The sequence below is a fragment of the Hibiscus syriacus genome, unplaced genomic scaffold, assembly GCF_006381635.1.
Source record: "Hibiscus syriacus cultivar Baekdansim isolate YM2019G1 unplaced genomic scaffold, ASM638163v2 tig00012104_pilon, whole genome shotgun sequence".
NCBI lineage: Eukaryota > Viridiplantae > Streptophyta > Magnoliopsida > Malvales > Malvaceae > Hibiscus > Hibiscus syriacus.
The window spans coordinates 361,355-374,952 of NW_024062265.1; the positions used below are offsets into that span (position 1 = coordinate 361,355).

Sequence of the window (13,598 nt, forward strand, 5' to 3'; positions counted from 1 at the left end):
GTCGAAAAATATTTTTTTGAAAATAATAGTACTTTAAATGATTAAATATAATAGTTTAAAGAAGTAGTTAAGCACATAGTTTGAGTACTTATTTTTTACTTTAGGATTAATACTAAATGTCTAAACTATAACCTATATTGACTTTGGCGTCTAAAAATAAATGATATCTAGCGTTTCCAATATTACACTTTTAGATGTATGATCTCGCCGACCATCGTGAAAATCACCGCAAAGGGTCGTCGGTTTTTTGGCAATTACGAAGGCTCTAGTTTTCATGCTTTACACGACCGCACCATTGAGTTCCTCACCCTGCTTCGATCAAAACCCAACAGGTGGTAACCTTTCGCCATCAAAGGTGGGGGAATGGGAGAGAGGGGGATGACGCGAGAGGTTCGATTTTTTAAATTTTTTTAGCAAAATCAAATTTTTATTTAAAAAATAAAAAATAAATATAACGGTAAGTTTCTAAAAGTGTAACAAAGAAAACATTATACATCTATTTTTAACGAAAAAAATTTTAGACACTAAAAGTCAATTTGGGATATAATTTAGGCACTTATTTTTGTATCAAAAGGACTAACTTTTGATAGGCGAATGGTTCAACAAACAACACTGTATAGTGTGAAGACCTTTTTGTAACTTCTAATAGTCGAGAGATATAATAAAGTAGTACCCTATAATCAAAGACATTTGTAAAGTACAAATGGTCAAAAACAGTGTGGGATTCTATCCTCAAATCTCATGCAGTATGCCAATTGAAGGCTCAACCCAACTATACCTGAGGGAGATTCGTTTATGCTTTAAAAGAGTAATGTCACCTTCTGTGCTTCAAGATTGTCACAACGATATGAATGATGTGTGCAGGCCAGTGCCACCTCTCCAGCGCCAAGTTTTGTTTCCTCTACCCAATACTATCAATGCTGCCCACAATGTCACTTGGGGATCTTTGGCTTCTGCCCAGTGGGGATGGAGTAATTGCCAATTAGTATGGCAACGGATAAGGAAATAATCGTGTAGTTTTAATCAGCGATTTAAATTATAGTTGCGATTGTATTTTCGATCGGGTTGCTTTTATGTAAGCATTTCTGATACTAGTCTTCTCTCTAATGGGTTTGTGCCTAGTGCGAGTCGAAAATTAATACGATAACGAATAAACAAGTCCTCATTAACTTGAAATGTTCGCGTTATGTGAACAGGCTTTCCAAAGCATTGTATGGAATGAAAGTCTGTGGAAGTTCTTGATCCAAATGGGGTTCATGAGGGTAATGGTGACAAAATCTTATTTACTACAGATGCGGAATTTTATATTAACGGGCGAATTTGAACTTTTAAAATTTAGGGGACGAAATTGGATTTTAAAAGTGAGGGGACTAGTACGAGAAAAACATATATAATATTTTATTCAACGTGTTAATGTTTTGACCTTTGTGTCGATATTGCTTATATTTATAAACTTATCTTTGTCGTGCCAAAAAATTCTTTCATTCAATGTGCTAAAAACTACACGATTACGACACATGATAATACATAATACAGATCATGGAATATCGGATGTTGTCGAAAATATTCCCTTATTCAAAATATTACTAAAGGTGAGTATTCGATTGAGTGGAATCGAGTCGAGTCAATATATATTTAAGTTAGTCGAGTTGACAAATCTTATTTTATGATTCAAACTTTATTTGAATATTTTTTCCGAGTCAAATTTAGTTTATAAAATTCGAGTCGAGTCAAGTTATTCGATTTTTTATTTAAATTTAATTGTAAATATTTATATTGTTATGATACTAATTGATTTAAATTTAAACGGCTTTAAATAACCATATATGATATATGATATATATATATATATATATTCCTTCATATTTTTTCATATGTGATATATATATAACCTGCAAAATCAATAGACTCGAAAGATATTCTTTTTATTTTTTTATTATAGAGTTTTTAAACTCTTTTTTTTCCTCATCAGACGCTCCTCAAATATTTATAATAATTATTTATTTATTAAAATATGTTTTATATATTTTGAAGGGAAAAAAAAGAGAATGGTTATTTAAAGATCTTCGGTCATAGCAAAAGCAAAAGCAAAAGCAAAAGCTAAAGAGATTACCTTACCCTTACAATTAAGTAAAGCACATGACTTTAACAAAGAAAATATTCTTCAAGTAATTTAGCATACCAACCTTTCAATTTTCCTTTTCTTATAGTCCTTACTTGTTATGAAATTTGGTGAGACTTATTAACCACATATCAAATCTTATAACTAATCACTCACATCCCATCAAAAAAGAGTTAACTGTATTATGTGTCTCCAAAACTATAACTTTCATTTTAAATTGATCCTTAAACTTTAAAATATTCCAATTTCATCCCTAAACTATGACTCTCATTCTAAATTAGTCCTTACACTTTTGAACGTTCTAATTTCATCTATTATTCTCCTTCTAAATTAAGTTTGAGGACTAATTTAGAACGATAGTCATAGTTTAGTGATAAATTTAGAACATTTAAAAGTTTAGGGATGAGTTTAAAATAAGGGTTATGCTTTGAGTATATGTGATGCAATTAACTCAAAAAATATTCAATCACTTATACGTTACAATCTCGTAATTTATTTTTTTAAATATTTTTATTTTAAAATTTAATTTGTTAACTTCTTAATCTTTAATTATATTTCAAAAAACTTAATACGAAAATAAGTGTTCAAACTATACCGCTTTTCAAGAATAAGTGCCTAGACTATTTTTCGATACATCCAGGTGTTTAATTTTATAAATGCTACTATTTTAGGCCCCTCGACTATAACGGCCGTTATAAAACGACACATGTCACAATTTTAAAATTTTATTTTTCTTAAAAAATAAAAATATTGTTAAAAAATTTAAAAAGAACAACCCGCGTGCAATCCCCTTGATGGTTGGAGTAAATGAGACTAAAATAACAAATTTTAAGAGTTTGGGTTTTTTTTGGTATTTTAGGAGAAAAAATTGAGGCTTTTCAGAAATAAAATATTTTTATTTTTTTAAAATTAAATTTTAAAATTATTAGATTGTGACATTTGTCACTTAACGGACTTTTTTAATGGCCGTTACCTAAAGTGGTAACGTTTGTAATGTTAGGCACTTAGATGAGTCGAAAAATAAACTAATCACCTATTCGTGAAAAGCGGTATAGTTTGGGAACTTATTTTAGTATTAAGCCTTCAAAAAATGGTAGTAAATATATTGTAAAAAAACTTAATTTAATAAACAATTTTTTATATATCAATTGTTTTTATATATAATTTTCAATTTTTATCCTTCAAAAATTGCTGTCCATTTTTCCCATATGTATGGGGTAAGGGGATGTAAGATAGTACACTGTCCTCAACACCAGGTTGAGAGCAGCTTCTGTAGGAGACCTCCGAATTATGAAATGCCCTCCGTGGGACTCGATTCCACGACCTCAAGATTAAGAACCTTGTGCTCTAAAACCTTCAAAAAAAATGATAGTAAATAAATTAAATAGATATTTTTTTATTTTTTTACTAAGGGTTTTTCAAACCCTTAAATCTAATTCTTTAAAAAACGATTGGATTGTTTGAAGTGTCCAAAGTTCTAGCAAAAGGAAAAGGGTTAACCTTGCAAATAAGCAAAGCACAATGCTTTAACCAAAAGAGAGGAGTGAATTTTTAAGATGCTTTAACCAAAGTTTATCTTTCAGTTCAAGTCACTATTGTTTGTACCTTACTTGTATTAATGTTAAAATGCTTTATTCTTTCTTTCTTTTCTTTAATTGCTTTTTTGAAAGAAATTCTTAGTTATTGTTAGAACAACTAGTCATCATTCACTGCCTTCTCATGCTTCATTCATTACACAAAACACAAATGGAGAAGGAGAAGGAGAAGAAGAGAGAGATTCAACATCCTTTTCATGAGTATCCCTTGGTGTTTGTGGCAGAGCAAAGCAACATTTTTATGTCAGAAAGGTATTTGTGAGAGATTTTTTGTTTGCTGATAACTTAATGTCTTACCACATAGTTAATGCCGTTTTCAAGTCCATTGAGCTCATAAAGAAGTTGCTTATTTCTTAACTGTTAATGTGATCATCTGTTTTTCTAACTGGTTAATCCGATAACTTATTCGTAGGGCTTTCGGAGATCTATGACCAAGAACCCAGCAGAGCCACGAGCCCTTTATCTTCATTCGGTATGAAAGACAGCCTTTCTGTCATATCATTTTGTTTGCTCATAACATCTCTTTTGCTATTCTTTTTCTCCTATGTCTCATGAGAAGCTAATGATGCTATTTTAGATCCCAACTACATTCATGTGATGCCATAACTGTCATAAGTTTTGCCATTTTGCTTCATGTCCCATGCAATATCGTCGTCCAATGCTTGTTTCCAACACATAGATGCCTGTATAAGCTACCCTCTTTTAACCCAAACATTACCATTAGATCCCTGTATGAGCTACCATCTTTTAACCCACGGTAGGCAATTCATAACTCTGATTGCCGGAGGTCTTCCACGGAAACTGCTCTCAACCTAGCGTTGGGGGCAGCCTACTATCCTACCTCCCCTTATCCCATTACATATGGGAATAGGGTCAGCTAATTTTTATTACCATTAGACTATTCGATTTCTCGAAGTCTTCGTGTCCTATACCTATGTTCGACATATCTAGACATGATCTTAAGTCATGTCACGTCTCAATTATTTCAGAATTGGATCGAATAATTTGTCTTCTCTGTTTACGAGATTCGAAACCGAGACCTTGCTTAATTAGCACAAAGTTTCTTACTAAACTATGCTTAATGGATGGTATGGCTTGTAAAATGAATCATAACATTAGTGGCGTTATTAAGGGATTATTCTTATAATTATTCCTTTTTATTTTGTGAAAATTAAAGTAAAACAAGAAACAAATAAAAAAAACAACATTATTTCATGAATTTGATTTATTTTTGAATTAATAATTATTAATAAAAAATATATTTTATACAGTACTTAAATTATCACTTTTGTTCTATTTTAGTACCTAAACTTTCAATTTTTTCAAAATCACACCTAACATTTATTTTAGAACCCCGCCGTTAAAAATTTAGATACTAAAATGAAACAAAAAAAGGTAACAGCGGGGTATTAAAATGAAACAAAAAGTTAACGAAGGGTACTAAAATGAAATGAAAAGTAAATATTAGGTATGATTTTAAAAAATATTGAAAGTTTAGGTACTAAAACGGAACAAAAATGATAATGTAGGTACTAAACATGTAGTTTACCCTAAAAATTGATAGCCTGCCTCATAAAACTGGGGTTGGGAAAAGTCAACTAAAAGGGTAATATTGCCATTTTCTTCCACCTCCCATGCAAGCAACAAACGGTAAACGTGTTATCTATCTGTACGTCCATATTTAAAGTGTATCACCAAACAGAGCAAAAACCGGTGAAAAACAAAGAAGAAGAAGCATGAATCTTCCCATTGTCATTTCAGCTTCGATTTCCATTCTCCTTTCCATCGTCTTCTTTCCTCTGCCAAGCTCCGATTGTAACTAAAAACCCAACCTTTTTCCCTTCGTTTTTTTGATTCTTCTCATTTCCCACTTCTTTTTTACCATTCATCAACAGGTTACTCCTTAAAATCCTGATGCATAACCTTATTTTTTTTCTTTTTTTCCCGCAGATTGGCTGCAATGGAGAGCTTCTCTGATTCCATCGACTAAACTAGGTGCTGATTTGATAGTTAAAAATGGGGTCATTTTCACCAGCGACCCTTCTTTTCCTTTTGCCGATTCCATGGCCATTCGTGACGGTAGAATCCTTCGTGTTGGAAACTATTCCTCTCTTCAGGTTGTTTATCATTCTTTTTCCTTTTTCCCATTTAAACCCCATTTATGTATTTGTGTTTTGGATGTGGCTTTTTCTTTGGCTACTGCGGTTATGCTTTCTTCTTTAACAAAATGAGAATTCATTGTTTTATTCTTTGCCGTTATGGTTACTTGAATTCTATTAATGGAGTTTTATTTTGTTTTATTTTATTTCACGTATTAAGCTTTGATTGCAGGATTTGTCAGGATATGGCACTAAATAGCTGAATCTTGAAGGAAAGATCGTGGTGCCCGGATTTGTTGATTCTCACGTGCACTTGATCTCTGCAGGACTTCAGGTTTTGAAATTTCACCTACTGATGTTCTTTTCTTTTGTGCCATTTCTTTTTCAAATGGCTTCACCTTCACTGACACTAATTGGTATGGGGGGTGTCCAAGTGTTGGACATGTGCTCAACAGGCACTTCTCCGGCACGGCATTTGTGAGGGCTGTCGAAAAATAAATAAATAGAAATCAGACAGGAAAACTAGTCAAAGCACTCCTAGACATGCCTGAACATGCAATGAAGAATTATGGAATCAGCTATGAGTAATTATAATGCAACTACTAATTTTTTGTGGGTATTCTAGAGCCTTTTTATGTCATTTCAAATCTTTTACATCTCTATGTTCTCTTATTGTGCTCTAAGAATTTTTTGTTTAGAAAGCTCATCGTCATAGTGTTTCTTGGCGAGTTTTTTTATGTGTCAAATGATTGTGGGTGAATTCCTTATCCCTATAGCCAGCATGCAGGCTCGTAGTCGTGCATCACTTTTTTGTAGACAGTTGCTGCTAGATAGAACAGATATCCTGGACAGAAACTTTGCTCGATCTTCATACATGGTAGGGTATGGCAACATGGGATGATAATCAGTCACTTAGTTGAGAACCCTTTAGTTTTATTATAGGTGTCGTTATTACTTATTAGCATGCTGGTGTTAAAACTATGGCCGACTAAAAGTTCAGTATTCTTACATTACATGCCCCTCTAAGTGTCTTTATGAATGCCTATCTTTTTCAGGCATTAACCATAGATAAAAGAAAAGGGATCTCATACGATATCCCTTTCGCTGTCAAACATATCAATCATCTAGATGTTTTCCCAAAACATGCCTATATTTTTTACTTTTGAGAGGTAGTTGTTTTGCTTTTAACGCCCTAGTGAGAGTATCTGCTTTTGTTTCTTGTTGCAGTTGATATATACTTGAGAAAAATTGAGATTTTCTTGTGTAGGACAGATGGCAGGTGTACAGCTCGAAGGTGTAAGTCGTGAGAAGAGTGAAAGATGTTATGAAAATAAACCGAGTACAAGTAATTTCCCTATAACCAGATTAGTGAGAATGCGAAATAAAAGTGGAAAAATAATACCCGAAAATTGATAACGGAGTTCAGCCAATTGTGCTTACGTCTCCGGGCTGCTGCAGATCTTTTACTAAGAGAGAAAATTTACAGGTGTTTACAAAACACTCACTACTCACAAGAAAGCTCTCTAGTATAGGAAGAAAGAAATGTTTTGGGATGATTTTGAAGCTAAATGGGTAAGGGTATTTATAGTAGAAACTTAGGGACTAATCTTTGAAAATACCCTAAAGTGCAATGACTAAAGTGAATTTACCCATTCCTATTTTCAACAAACATCTACCAAAATTTTACCAAACTTTGAAAAACATTTTTCAAAGAAACATTTACCAACTTTGAAAAAAACATTTTCCAAGTTGGTTGCCAAACTTTGAAACTTTTAACAATCTCCCACTTGAAGACTTATTTTAATATGTCTTCACACCTCGATCAATGCAGCAGCATGTCTGGTCTTGTTATTCTAGCATGCCAACTGAAGTTGAACACACTTCAGTTTATCCGTAGTCACCGTCTTGTCAACATGTCTGCCGGATTTTGAGCTCCACTAATCTTTTCAAGTTTCAAAATCCCATCTTCCAGAAGAGACCGGATAAAATGATATCTCAATTGTATGTGCTTTGTCCTGGAATGAAAAGACGGATTCTTTGCTAGATGGATAGCACTTTGACTGTCGCAATACAAGATATTGTTTTCTTGTTTCTTGCCTAACTCTTCCAAGAAACTTTGGAGCCAAACCATCTCCTTGCTGGCTTCCGTAACAGCGACATATTCTGCTTCAGTTGTGGAGAGAGCAACTATCTTCTGTAGTTGAGAAACCCAACTCACTGCAGTTCCTCCTAGAGTATAGACATACCCTGTAGTGCTCCTTCTGATGTCGACATTTCCGGCTAAGTCAGCATCTACATAGCCTGTCAGTATCATATCTCCACCTTTGAAACAAAGTGCTTTGTTTGTGGTACCCCGAAGATATCTGAGGATCCATTTGACTGCTTCCCAGTGTACCTTGCCCGGATTATTCATGTACCTGCTAACAGCTCCCACTGCATGAGCAATATATCTGGTCTGGTACAAACCATGGCATACATTAGACTTCCAATTGCTGAGGCATACGGCACCTTCACCATGTGCACGTTCTTCCTCCGTCTTTGGTGATTGGTCTTGGAGAGTCTGAAATGAACACCTAAAGGTGTACTTACTGGTTTAGCATCTTGCATGTTGAACCTGGAGAGTACTTTGTTGATGTACTCAGCCTGTGATAACATCAAAGTCCCCGACTTTGTGTCTCTCTTGATCCTCATCCCAAGAATCTGCTTTGCAGCGCCCAGATCCTTCATAGCAAACTGCTTCGACAATTTTTGCTTCAAGTGTATAATCTCTTGCATGTCTGAGCCTGCAACGAGCATGTCATCAACGTACAATAATAAAATAATGAAGCTGTTGTCGAACCTCTTGATGTAGCAACAATGATCTGCTTGGCATCTGATAAAACCACTGCTACTCATGAAACTATCGAACTTCTTGTACCACTGTCTAGGAGCTTGTTTTAAACCATACAAGCTCTTTTTCAACCTGCATACCAGGTTTTTTTGTCTGCCTCTATGAAGCCTTCTGGCTGCCTCATATAGATTTCTTCCTCCAAATCACCATGAAGGAAAGCTGTCTTTACATCTAACTGCTCAAGATGTAAATTCTCTGCAGCTACAATTTTCAACACCAGTCTGATTGTAGACAATTTTACGACTGGAGAGAAAATTTCATTGTAGTCAATACCTTCTTTTTGCTGAAAGCCTTTGACAACCAATCTTGCTTTGTAGCGTTTGCTCCCATCGTGCTCTTCTTTGATCCTGTAAATCCACTTGTTGTGGAGCGCTTTCTTGCCTGGTGGTAATTCAGCTAATTCCCATGTCTGATTTGACATAAGCGAGTCCATCTCATCTTTCATGGAAAACTCCCACTTGACTGAATCCTCCACTTGCATTGCTTCATCATAGCACTCTGGTTCACCTTGTCAGTCAGCAACAAGTAGTGTAAAGAAGGAGAATACCGTTGGGTTGGTTTAGGAATTCTGGAGGAGCGTCTCAGTTCTGGTGTGCCTGGTTCTTCTTGAACTGCTTCAGGATTGATCTGAACATCATTTCCAGAAATCTCCTCGAACTCAGCAAATTCCTTTGTTTCAGCTTCGGTATTACTTGATTCTGCGGTTGACCTATCTTGTACATCACATTTTCATTGAAAATGACGTCTCTGCTTCTGATGATCTTCCGATTTTCATAGTCCCAAAACGGTAACCGAACTCATCACCGCCATAACAACAAAAGCACATTTGTTGGACTTAGCATCAAGCTTACTTCTTTCAGCAGAGTCTATGTGTACATAAGAAATACAACCAAAACACTCTTAAGTGTGAAAGGTTTATTTCTTTCTTGCTCCAAACTTCCTCTGGTATTCTGCCATCCAAAGGAACTGAGGGCCCACGGTTGATCAAGTAAGCTGCAGTGTTGATTGCTTCAGCCCATAGAAATTTGGGCAAGCCGGCATGTATCCTCATACTTCTGGCACGTTCATTCAGAGTTCTGTTCATGCGCTCTGCTACACCATTATGTTGCGGTGTCTTGGGAACTGTTGTCTCCATCTTGATCCCATTGTTTGCGCAGAAATCTCTGAATCTACTGTCTCTGTACTCTCCTCCATTGTCAGACCCAACCGCTTGACTTTCAAACCAGTCTCATTTTCCACCATGGCCTTCCATTTTCTGAAGATATCGAAGACTTCTGATTTCTTCTTCAGAAAATAAACCCACACCTTCCTTGTTGAATCATCGATGAAGGTGACATAATATAGTGAGCCTGCAAGAGATGGAACTGGGGATGGTCCCCATACATCAGTATGAACCAATTCTAACCTTTTTGTCTTGGGTGTCTTGCCAATCTTTGCAAAACTGACTTTCTTTTGTTTGCCAAAGATGCAATCCTCGCATAGTCCGACATCTACATTCTTTAGATCCGGCAGCTTCCCTTTGACAAAGTGTCTTCATCCCTTTCTCGCTCATATGGCCAAGCCTTTGGTGCCATAGGTTTGATTTTCCATCAGCATCTGCTATTGCAATGATATTCTCTAAATTTGAGGTTACATAGAGAGTACCAGTCTTCTTACCACGAGCAATGACGAGTGCTCCTTTGGTAATCTTCCATTCACAGCCTGAAAAGGTTGTGATATATCCTTCTCCATCAAGCTGTCCAACAGAAATCAGATTTCTTTTGAGGCCAGGAATATGTCTCACTCCTGTCAGCTTCCAGGTGGTCTGGTTTGGCAACTTTAGTCGGATGTCTCCTTTTCCGACGATCTTTAAGGTTTCATCATCAGCAAGATGAACCTTCCCAAAATCACCACTGACATAGTTCTCCATGATTTCTTGGCATGGGGTGGAGTGGAAAGATGCCCCTGAATCCAAGATCCATGATTCAATCGGACTGTTGACGCTTAGAATCATGGCATCACCTGTCTCCTCTGTCATGTTGGCAGATTCCTGTGCACCGGTATCTTTCTTCAGTGCTCGGCAATCTCTTTTAAAGTGACCTTTCTTGCCACAATTATAACAGGTAAAATCTTTCTTTCCCGTTCTAGATTTTTCCCGTCTGGATTTTGATCTGCCACGATTTGAATATCTTTCTGAAGTTCTTCCTCTAGACTCCGTGTGCAGGCTGATGAGGTTGATGCTTCACCCGATTCTCTCCGTCGAATTTCTTCACTCAGTACCAGATCCCGAACATCGTCGAATTTTAATTTGCTGTTTCCCGACGAACTGCTGACTGCTGTAACAGTAGCATTCCAACTGTCTGGTAGAGATGAAAGAGAATTAAAGCTCGAACTTCATCATCGAACTCAATTTCCACTGAACTCAACTGGGTTGTGATTGTTGAGTTCATTTAGGTGTTGTGCCACCGATGCCCCTTCCGTCATCCGCAAATTGAATAATCGCCTCATCAAATGAACTTTGTTTGAGGCCGATGGCTTCTCATACATACTGGAGAGAGCCGCCATAAGACCCGCCGTGGTCTTTTCCTTTGCTATGTTGAAAGCAACATTTCGGGACAACGTCAGTCGGATGACTCCGAGGGCTTGTCGGTCGAGAAGAGCCCAGTCTTCATTCTTCATGCCCTCTGGTTGCTTTCCTGAGAGAGGTTGATAAAGATTTTTCTGGTACAGAAAATCTTCAATCTGCATCTTCCAAAAGCCAAAGTCCGCACCATCGAACTTTTCAATTTTCACCTTCCCTTCGTCTGCAGCCATCGCTTCCACTCGAATCTGGCTTCTTTTGGATCGTTTCTGACAATTCTTGCGAACCACCGTGTATTAGAACACCACCGTCGACAAACTCGTATCGCCGACCGAAATTTCACTATTCACGAAATTCACTATTCACGTGAATAGTAATGAATAGTAACCTCGCAGAAAAATTGACAAAATTCACAACCAAAAGCTCTGATACCAGTTGTTAGGAAAATAAACCGAGTACAAGTAATTTCCCTATAACCAGATTAGTGAGAATGCGAAATAAAAGTGGAAAAATAATACCCGAAAATTGATAACGGAGTTCAGCCAATTGTGCTTACGTCTCCGGGCTGCTGCAGATCTTTACTAAGAGAAAATTTACAGGTGTTTACAAAACACTCACTACACACAAGAAAGCTCTCTAGTATAGGAAGAAAGAAATGTTTTGGGATGATTTTGAAGCTAAATGGGTAAGGGTATTTATAGTAGAAACTTAGGGACTAATCTTTGAAAATACCCTAAAGTGCAATGACTAAAGTGAATTTACCCATTCCTATTTTCAACAAACATCTACCAAAATTTTACCAAACTTTGAAAAACATTTTTCAAAGAAACATTTACCAAACTTTGAAAAAAACATTTTCCAAAGTTGGTTGCCAAACTTTGAAACTTTTAACAAAAGAAGCAGCACGAAGTATCTTCTTTCTCTTCAATTTATGTTTTTTTTTATGTTTCATTTGTTTCTGGTTAACCGCAAATATTTGTTTTTTGTTCCATTTAATCTGCATTAATGCCAAAAGTAAGCACTTAACCAAATTTATGAATAATTTTATGTTTATGCTTTAGTTTATAGGTGCGGAGGGCTAGGTTGTTTCCCTATTTGTTCATTGCTATCCAAATAGGCTAAAAGACTTGGAGAAAAGAAAAAAAATGAGCATACGTAGAGCAGACAATCACACTAAGTAACATGTGTAACTAAGCTAACAGGTTACAAACTTTATATTAAATTTTGTTCATGACTATGCAGAACCTACTGGTCTGCTGATTGACGATGCAACGGAGCTTATTCTTTCCTGGATTCCGGAGGTCTCTGGTGATGAAAGGAGGGAAGCCATGCTTAGAGCTAGCAGTTTTGCCTTGATTAGGGGTGTCACTGCAGTTGTTGATTTTGGGAGATATTTTCCTGGAGCACCAGTTGAGCATTCGTGGCAGGACTTTTCAGGTTTCACTTAAAATAATTTTCTGGGTCAATGAAAATATCAGATAAATGAACCAATTAATTATAGATATCCTATGTTGCTCTGACTCTTCGTTCCGCTTGAAGTACTCATATTTTACACCCATACCTAGCACTTATCCAGACATGGATATGTGAGATTAAAAAACCCTTCTGATATGTGGGAATCTTCGTTTGTACAGATGTGTATCAATGGGCTGATTCTTCAGGGAAGATGAAAATCAGAGTGTGCTTATTTTTTCCAATGGAGACCTGGTCGAGGTTATACGTATGACCTCTTGTCTGTTTCTCTCTTCAACATGTAACACATATATTTTACTTTGATTTCTAATTGCATTGAATGACTTCTACGTTACGTGTACGTATAATACTTTTTCTTGCCACCTTTGCCTTATTTTTGCCTTATTCTGTTTACTTTATGCTCAGATTTTCTTCCTTCTCCTTTTCGGTTTATTTATAAGATTTCTTTCGTATCAGAGTGTAATTCATAGGGCAGGCCGTGCTTTGAGTAATTGGATTTACTTTGGTGGGTTAAGCTTTTGCTGATGGCTCTCTCGGTTCGAATAGTGCTCTCTTCCATGAGGTGAGAACTTGTGCGTGCGACCTTCCGTAAATTGCAGATGTATGGTCCGAAATTCATGCATTTGTCTAGCACGAAATGTCTTTGGTAGTGTTACAGGCATGGAAATACGTAACGATTTTATCTTGTTTCTTATATTGTAGCTATATTTCGATGACCCTCACAATTTTGGTTTACAAGTTGTAGAATCCGAAAGTCTTTTGAACATGACAATGGCTTCAGACATGTCGGGGCTTCAGATTGCCAACGGTTAATAACACTCTTACTTTCTTAAGCGAACCTCTTTTATCTGTTATAGAA

General features: G+C 36.2%; 1 long non-coding RNA gene and 1 pseudogene across 1 annotated transcript; both read left to right on the top strand.

The window, feature by feature from the left end:
• Positions 1–13,598, top strand: part of LOC120205061 — a 93,930-nt pseudogene that overhangs the window by 25,311 nt on the left and 55,021 nt on the right.
• Positions 5,661–7,111, top strand: LOC120205106. The gene is made up of 3 exons (XR_005524001.1): positions 5,661–5,834; positions 6,049–6,150; positions 7,089–7,111. It is a non-coding gene; the product is annotated as an uncharacterized LOC120205106 (long non-coding RNA).